This window comes from Neopsephotus bourkii, unplaced genomic scaffold (assembly GCF_033783945.1).
Source record: "Neopsephotus bourkii isolate Nb327-2 ecotype Australia unplaced genomic scaffold, CSIRO-AGI_Nbou_v1 NB_1637, whole genome shotgun sequence".
Taxonomy (NCBI): Eukaryota; Metazoa; Chordata; class Aves; order Psittaciformes; family Psittacidae; genus Neopsephotus; species Neopsephotus bourkii.
Genome location: NW_026902112.1, coordinates 3,595,192 through 3,605,254, shown reverse-complemented (window position 1 = coordinate 3,605,254; position 10,063 = coordinate 3,595,192).

Here is a 10,063-nt window from a genome sequence, read left to right as displayed (position 1 = left end):
AGCTGTTTTAAGGGGTACTCATCCTGTCATTTACTGTTACTAGGACACACTGATGAGTATTTGAAGATGAGAGGTATGTTAGAACACACTTTGAAGATGTTAAATTCTGCTAACTTTGGCTTAGCACCTTAAACAAGGGTGAGCTGATCTGTAAGGCTGGGAGGCAGCTTTCTTTCCCACTTGTTCTTGGGAGCAGTGGGAATGGAGCATTGCTGCAGGCACACTCACACATGTTGCTGGTACATTTGTCCTACAGCTCCTCTTCAAGATTTTGGAACACCTCAAAGAGACTTCTGCAAACCTGTTGCTCAGCCTTTTCTAGCTGTACTATTGCTGGACATCGGGAGTTGATGCAGGTGTGAGTTTAAAGGGCTAAAAACAGAAGTTTGTGGTATACAAGAACAGTACAAAGGGTGGAGGCCAAGTTTCACGTGTGGATGGTAACAAATCATAGCATAGATTAGGACTGCCTTTTTCGTTCCTTTCCACTGTACCATACTGACCACTAGAGTTTGCTGTATCAACATCAGAGTGAACAAATCCAAAAGCTCTGAACCAGACCCACAAAAAAATTTCCGAAGAAAGCATTAATTCCCTTACCACAAACAGCAGAAATGACAATGCTCTTCTCCAGCTGTTGAGATGAGCTCAACTTGAAAAGCAGAAGAAGCTGCAGGAAGTGTATGATTAAGTAATTGGCACTATTTCCACTCCACTGGTACAGTGCCAATGTTCCAGCAATGTGCTAAGGGGCACCGTGCTATTTTCAGATTAAGTGAAAAATCAAGGTCCTGACTGCTGATCATTTTAGCTAATTAAAGATCCCTTGGCATTTATTTGCAGAAGAAAGGATATTAGCTTTGTTGAGCTGGCAAAAATCCAGCTAAAAGTAGGAAATGCTGCAGACCAGGTTCTCCCTGAAGTTCTGGAAGGTGAGTGCCCCTTTTCTTCTTTCACTCAACAGAGTAACAGTGAAGTGTGTTGTACAATGGTGCCACTTTTCACTTGGTAGGTGGTGACAAATGCAACCACACCTCCCTCTACGTAGTCTGTAAAGTACTATGGCATGCACTATGGCATGCACTATGATGAAAAATTAACACAATGAGAAAAATTCATCTAGGTTTTTAGATCCAACGTAAGCACTGATTTTGGCATCTGGATCGATTTCTGGATGAATCTCTAGTGCAGTTTTAATGTTCTCGCATTTAAGACTCTTAGTGAGATTAATCTATTCCTTCTGACAGAGGTATGGAACACTTTGTTCTCATCTCCACTCATACCCTTGGTTCAGCTGGACCCATTCCCAGTTATGGCATGGCAGAGCGAACATTGACAGAAGAGACAATCTTTTCTAATTTTCCATGACTACTGGGACCATAGTCCCAGGGAGAAAGACACGAGGAAGACCAGTTCTAAAGAAGTATTACTGCAGCTTGCAGCTCTGGTAATGAGTGTCCTCATTCGCTGTTGGGATGGGGCATGTTCTGTCAAGACGAGGAAGTGATCCCCCTGATCTTCAACAATGTCTCAGCTTGTGGAAAGCAATTCTTTTCAGGCACACATGGTTTGGCCATGTTTTAACAAAAGACTCTACATACCAAGCCCACCCTTTGCCAAACTTCAATTCCCTGCTTCAAAGCATGTAATGGCCAAAGCCTCTCATCAGAATGACCTCCCAGCAAAACACTGCTAGGATGAAGAAAAAAGTGTTACCCCCATCCTAATACCCCACAAAGCTTCTCTGTGTCACAGGTGCAAAGGATCCAAAAGGAAAGAAAAACAAACAAACAAAACCACAAAGAAATTGGAACAGATAAAACAGTTTCAGTCCAAGTAGCCACACTTCATCAAAGTGATAAGCAAGGGGAAAAGGGTCTATATAAGCATATTAAGCCAGCTTAACTTCTATTAGTTACTTGAAATAGTAATAATGTTTACCAGGATTATGATACAGGAAAAAAAAGGACCCTGAGATAGCTGTCACGTACAATCACAATGTTCCTTCTTTTAACATACCTTCCATCTGTTTCTATTATTTTTGTCCCTACTGAGGTCATAACTCAGTTCACTACTCATGGTGGGGTAAATACAGTTTAATGGGACCACTTGCAATGAGTGGGCTACAAGATGGCATTTACTGGATTCTATCCAGGAGTAGAATTCCAAACACTCCTATGTTCTGTTTCCAAGCCTGAGTGCTCAAGTCAAAGGTCTCCTGCATGTGCTAGATTTTCATAGAAAACCATGTTGTAAATGCCTAATTATTTTTGGGGTAAAGCCTAAGTCATCTAGCAATAGCGTTTTGAAGTTGCGACTTTCTGTCTAGTTATCTGTGGAGAGCCATGCACTTAGAGCATTCGTGAACAATAAAATCACAGTCATTGTTTTTCCTGAACTGAGCCCCAACCCAACAGATGCAGTTGTAAAGAAATTAGTAGAACTAGAAACAAACACTTAAGGAATTGTCAAAAAAGCTAAAAATAAGAACATATGACATGCTGCAGAAATAAAATATTCTGCCTCAAATCTTGAACAATAGCGATCAGAGGCAGCCTGAGAATTTGAGGGCAAGCCAGAAAAACAACAGTTTTTCAGCACTCACAATTCAACATAACCCAATTGCTCTCCACTATGGTGCTTTTGAAATGCACAGGGCTGGATGAAGAGCTACGGCAAGGATTAACTAGCTCGTATGTTGGGAAAAGTGAGGAAATGAGCAAACACATTTCTCAAAGCTATTCAGGTGATTGGGATGATTCAGGGGATGCTCTATAATTTCTCCTGGTGCTCCTGAGGCAGCAGAGGGGCCCAGAGGCTCAGTTCCTTTCATCAGTTGTGATGAGTTTGCAATCACTCTATGACTTTGTTCATGCTTTGCCCAGACACTTGAAACTGTTCTGAGTTTATAGCCCCTTGCCTTCTCATTCCCACATACAAATATAGTTCTTACAACACCAGGTATCCTGTCCCTTCTGAATTGAAAGGTGCAAAGTAAAGTCAATTAACCTTTTAATATAAGCCTTTTCTTTGCCCAGTAAGCAAATATTAGGTGTGCCCTTTAAAGTCAAGCAAGAAAAAAATTACGTCTTTCTGTCCAAATTTTTGACAAACATCCCTGAACACTTTCTAAGCCGTAAAGGACTTGACATTTTTTGCACAGTTTTAAGCAAAAGACCAAATCAGACAATGCTCTGCTTTAAAACTGAAGCCACAGCCTCCCCCAGCTGATGACTGTTGCTGTTCCCAATACAAAACAGAGTGTTTGCAGATGTCTTTCTTTGGTCTAACCATTCTGCAGAAGTGATATGCTCTTTGGGGGCCAGCGATGTTTCTATTCTTCTCTAGCTCTCGACTTTCAACTCAGGACCAGCACTTTGGTAATTTCCTCCTACATGTCCTTGGACCAATGAGCAATTTGTGTCTATTGCTGCTAAGTGTAACCCTTTAAAGGAGAGTTTCATTTCACTTGGGATAAGCCTGCCTGAGCAGTACTGTGATGCTTCTGAAATGGCTTCCTCTGCAACACCTTTTAGTGTTGTTGCAAGCTTTGTCTCACATGAAAGCCTTAAAGAGAACTGACTTTTCAGGCTACTCACACAATTGTCATGGCATTATTGTAACCATAGACACCAACAGGGAAGCATCTCATAGAGGTACCCCGCTATGGCCAGAGGTATGGATAGGTGCCATCGGTCATGGTGCCATAGCTAGGCAGTGCTGAATGTCCTAATGTACAGGTTTAGAGTTAAAATCCTAGATTAGAAATTCTTTTCAGATGGTTTCCTATGTTGATTTGAAATAAATGACACACAGACCTTATCTACAACTTCAGCTGAAGAAGGTTTGCTTTCCAGACAGTGCACAGATCTTCTTAGGCAAATGACCACAAAGAGTGATAAACTTCTAAGGAAAATAGCCTATTTATAGACACAGTTTCTTGTGTGATCCCCTGAAAGCACAGCAGCCTCCTTCACTCAGAGCTCTAACACCATTTTTGTGGATGTTGCATCAACAGTCTTTAATGACTGAGATGACTGCTGAGTGAATGTTTTGGACTACAACTTTTTAGGGGACCAGGGATTAAAAGCAGCAGTGTAGTATTTCCGAATCATATCACCTAATCCCAATCCTAGCACAGGTGCAGACACAGAGTGGGATTGAGATGACCAACAGGCCATACTAAATTCACATTAAACCTGTCTTAAATGGATGCTGAGAACCACCCTTTTGCACATTCTCAGTGCGGGACTTGTGCAGGTGGTGTAAGCCTCACATCAGCTCACATGTTTGCAATATGGAGTCACAGCCTATTTCTTGGGACCTCCTGGGCTGGAGGAGGACCAGGCACTGTCATGGTTTCATGTTTGCCTACAGGTAGGAGGCAATGCAATCACAGCTAAACGATGCAATTCCTTTGCTGAACCATGACCTAAAGCACTAAGTGTTTTCCCTGAAATGTGATGGATTATGAAGTCTTATTGTGGTGAAGAGATAAAGAAAATTGAGGGGTGTGGATCTCACAGCCTTAAATATGCCATAAATTGATTTAAGTATAAAGGGCAGTGGGAGGATCACACCAGCCTACAAAAATGAGCATTATCTTCTCCTATCATCACACAATGAATCTTCCGTTTTGCATCTCGTGTAAGTAGCAGTCATCTGCCTACAGACTGCACAACTTATCTACATTACACTCACCTACACATCAAACACCTGCTCGAGGAGTACAAAATATTACACTGGGGGAATAGATAAGACAGTATCTGTGGATGAATTCATCTGCCTTTGTTAATTTTCTGGCTTTTAAAAACAAATCACTTGGTTTTTTGTTTGGGTTTTTTAATATTTGGTTTTTACAAATGCTGGTGGTTGTTTCCATTCTGGAACATTAAAAGACAAAGATCAGAGCAAACTCAGATACAGTATTCCTAATCATAGAAAACATATGCGTAGTATCCTGGATGTAAACGTGCATGCATTCTGCAAGATGACAGAGATACACATAAAATAATTTCCACTTTGTGAGTGAACTGACAAATACTCTTCACTGATTAGCCTCAAGTTTGGGAAGATGTATTTCCCTATTTCTTCTGGAAAATACCATTTTCTTTTTCACAAGCTTCTTGGTGGCAGTGGACCAGCAGATATATTGTCTAGACTGGTAAATACCATGGTTGGGTGCAGTTGGTATGGAGCTGCGCTCATTCTTAAGGTTCCCAGGCACATTGTAAACCATTGACAGGGCTCACACCCAGCCCATCACTGAAATATAGTCACTGCTGGAGTGGAATTCAGCAGCTGCTTAATGGTTCATAGCTTGCTCTTGTTCCCAATTAGGCCAGTAGCAATCTTTCTGCTGCTTTCAATGACAAAGTTCTTGTGCGCTAAGCCAGGCATGTGCTTAAGTACCTTGTTAAATCACAGTCTAAAGGCTTGAACTTTCTCATATAACATTCATACTGACTTCACTGGATGCAGATTTGAGCCTTCAGGGAGGAAATAAGTAGGAAGATCAATTGAAAACACAGGGTGAATTTTAGGTAGATGGAAAATAGGGTGAAAGTGGAGTACACACAGCTAGTAAAGCAGATGAACCAGATGTTCCCCGTCTACTCTAGCTGGGTACGTCAGACGCCAGAAAGGGGCCAGTTTTATTCTTAGAGCAGTTGCCAGTCTCATAGAGAGGAATGCTTAGAGTAGAAAGATAAGTAAAGAATAATTGTTAAACAAGAATTAATGAGAGAACCTTGAAAATTCCTCTAAACTAATGTGAACTTGAACAGTACATATTTCAAACTAAATGAGTTCCTCAGGGCAGGTTTGGAAATATTTCTCTCTTCAGTGAAACAGGCAAGAAATTGCAAAGGTAATGGTTAATCTAGGACATGAACTTCCTAATGTCCTCATCCATGCCAATAAGAAACATTTGCTAATAGCCTAATTCTGAAGGTGTAATGCAAAAGTAACTCCCAGTGGCTTCAGTACCAGGCATGAGTACAAAGCAAGTAAGTCTCAGTTGCTTTTCTGATTAGGTCTTAGTTATGTTTTCACCTATACAGTCTTCCCCTGTTTTGTTTTTTTTTTTTTCCAGCTGCATACTGCACTTCTTGCTTGATTGCTGACAGAGAAGAGCTGCAACTGCAAAGTCGCCATATATTTCAGTATAATGGAGGCCTTTGATAACTAACTGAAGAAACTTCCCACAGGAAACCCCACAACTATTTCTAATTTCCTGCATTTTCTTCTTCTTCTCCTCTCCCCCTCTGTGTCTTTTTTTTTTCTTAAAAAGAAGAATAAAAATTAATGAATGAACTGAGAAGCCAGACTGCAGAATCTCCACCAGTATAGCCCTCAGCTCAATGGGCATGAGATGAGGTTGAGAATACAGCTAATTTTTAATTCCTTTATGAAGGCAGGAATTTCTGTAATCCCTCTCTCACACACACTAATAGTACAAGTTCCTGTCAGCTGTGCACAAACAGCTGCCTTTCAAAGCAGTTTGATTACTCATCTTTCTCAAAACCTTTTTTCACCGTGAATATCTTAAACCAATAATCATATGATTAATTGATGTGAAATTAAGATGTTACAGTATAAACTAGTGATTCATACAAACTAATTGGAAATTTACTTATGCCCCTCACCACCAGAATACGTATCAAATTATAAACTATTTAGTGGAGATTGGCATTCATTATAGTTCATACACCATCTAGAAGAAGACTGAAACTGCAACCCTTTATATGCAGCTAAAAATATCAGAGTTTAATCAGAATAGATTGGAAACACTTGTAGATGTTTAATTTATGACCACATCCCTGTGAAGTTATAAATGTGAAAGTGAAACACAAAGAAATTGCCTTCGTTAGGAAGTTCTCAGTCCTTTAAATGAGAGAAACTGCTTGAGAAATAATGTTGAAGGGTTTAAGACAATTTTTTTTTAGCCTGGGAAATTTCTAAAGGACAATGTGAGATATTATCAACCACTGATGCTGGTAACTTCTGCTGCAATACAATATCGTTTTATTAAACTTGCCCTTCAGAGAAGGACACAGTTGAGAATGAAAATACCTAGTATTGAGGTGTCTGCATATGACCTAGATATCATATATATTACAGCTACTCAAGATTTAGGATTCAATTCAATTACTTCATATAGTTTCCTAGTATAATTCTAGACCATAAAGTATCAAATCTGACCTCCAGCTACCACTTCAGAGTAGCTCAGTGTCCTGTGTCATGTCATGAAAGACATGGACCTGCTCACGTGGGTCTAAAACAGGGTCATAAAGATGATCAGAGGGCTGGAGTACCTCTCCTGTGAGGATAGACTGAGAGAGTTGGAGTTGTTTAGCGTGGAGAAGAGGAAGCTTTAGGAGGTCTTATAGTGGCCTTCCAATATTTAAGGATGGCCTACAGGAAAGATGAAGAGGCACACTTTATCAGGGAATGTAGTCATGAGAGGTAATGGTTTTAAATTGAAAGAGCATAGAGGGTATATTTATATTAGATATTAGGAAGAGACTCTTATTTGACTGTGGTGAGACTCTGGTATAGGTTGCCTAGAGAAGTTATGGATGCTCCATCACTGGCAGTGTTCAAGGCCAGGTTGGATGGGGCTGTGAGCAGCCTGGTCTAGTGGAAGGTGCCTCTGCCTGTGGTAGGGGGATTGGAACTTTTATGTCCTTTAATGTCCCTTCCAAACCAAAGCATTCTGAGTCTATGATATGATTCTATGAATATTGGCATCTGTATTTTCAGCCACATTGCACTGTACTTTGCAAAATCTTCCTACATAACATTTCTAAAGTGCTGCTTTTACACTTTTCCTTGTGAAAGTGGTATCTCTGGGGAATGGCAAAGATTGCACTTATGAGCAGAACATGGTGAGTCATATCAGATCAGTCACGAAAGAGCTTCCAACTGTTCAGTACAAACTCCCTGAACACCACTGATACTTGTGAATATTTTAGAATAGCATGTAAAGAATAAGATAAGCAAATGCTTTTAAAATTTAAAGAAGGCCAACAGGAATCTCTAGGATATGTTCACTTTTTCTTGTATGCATTGGTCCATTCCAGGGACCAATTACTTTGAAACTTCACAAGTCAGATGGCAGCTTTCTAGCAGCTCTCCACTGTTGTTGACATCTCCACTTTCTTGCTCTTTCCCTGCCTAGCTACATTGCTTGGTCAAGAGGATAAATGTATTGACAAACTGAAGAGGAAATTCTCCCTGTGCACTGTCAGTAGAATTTTTGAAATCATGTGCAACTTGGGGGAGAAGGAGAAAACATCAGATCTAAAAAGCAAATCTCTCCCAGGATTTCATACAAACACTGTTCTTTGGGTTTTTGTTTTCTACAGACTTCTGAATCCTGAATTTTCACAATCCTCTCAAAAGGCAGGATGGTTTATATAGACATCTTACCATTACTCAAGAAGTGTGCATTCACTGTTCTTTCCTGAAATAAACTCAGAGTCGTTCACCATGACATTTTTGAGACACCTGAACAGATGAGGAGACTAAAGATCTGCCTAGCCAATAGGTCAGCGATCCTACATTTGGTAGATACTTTTCACGTCACTTATCCTAAGGTGAAGACAGGCATTACATTCAGAGTTATTACCTTAACTAGTTTCATTTTTATTCACACCTTTCTTTCTTATGTCCATTTTTTTGATTTTCAGATATTTCAGCATTTCAATCCTCTGCCTGTGAAGGTGTGGAAAGACCAGAGGAGGGCAGGCAGAGCCTGGGATGGAAAATGCAGCAGCTAGAAAGAGATGCTTAAAATATGTCAGAAAAATCAATAATCTAAACAAAAAAACCAGGGAGAGAGCTTTTGTAGTGAATCAGGGAATTTACCTTTGCCTTTCACACAGAAAGAACCCTGAAGCTGAATGCTGCCTCTTCCTATGGTTGTATCCAATTAACAAACATGAGGCAAGGTGACAGGCAAGTTCTTCACTTCTCCATTTCACTTAATCTTTCTTCTCCTTGGATTCTTATTCTAGATGAAATATCTACAAGTTGCCTCTGTGGATTGATTTCTTATCTCAAGGATAGGAAGTTTATGATTATTTATTACACTGCTGCATCAGACACTTCAAAGAATGAATCAGACACAGACAAACCTTTTTTCTCATTTTAGATATGACAAGACAAGTAGTGGACAAAGAGATTCTTCAGGGTGAGATGGGAAGTATCCTAAGAAAACTATGCCAGTAGGTGTTTCTGGTCTTTGTATAACTTTTCAGAAGAAGTGAGAAGGGATCTATCTCTCTTTGCTGGTATATTTCCAACATAAAACAGGACAACCAGGGAGAATGTGTTTCTCTGTAGGAACAAAGAGACTTTTCTTAGGGTGTGTTTCAGAAGGTACATGGTGGGAGGAGAGGTGAGACAATGTCTGTTCTTCAGACTTAGACCTTGTGTAACTGAGATTTGAGGAAAGCATTCACATCTTATGTGCTCTGGAGAAAGAAAGATGGGACATTGACAGCAGGAAACTCAGCATTTGAATCACCAAGGATCTCTCAAAAAGCAGTGCCACACTTTACTTTCTGTCTAAGTTTGCCACAGTCCTTCAAACTGAATAACCTCAGAGGTCCAAGCTGCGGAACACAGGCTCGTAGAATCATAGAAAAGTTAGAGCTCGAAAGGACCTTAAGATCATACAGTTCCAAACCCTTGCCCCCCTCACACTAGACCATGTCACCCAAGGCTCTGGCCAGCCTGGCCTTGGACACTGCCTTTCTTGTGGTAGAGGCTCCCCTACTGTTCAATACCAGGAGAAAATCTGAAAGTGATGATGGAAATAAAGTATGAGTTCTGGGATATAAAGGCTGTTATCAACAAGGGAATAGGTGTCTAGTCATTTGGTACAAAGTAAGAATAATCTACAAAGCTTGAGATGAAGGCAAACAGTAACATTCCTTGTTTAGTGAAAGAAAAAATGCTTATGGTTCTTTACTGTTGACAAAATTAACTTGAAGAATTAGTTTCCAGAGTCTGGAAACAAAGAGAAAGATCGTAAACTGGATTGAGTAGGGGTGCT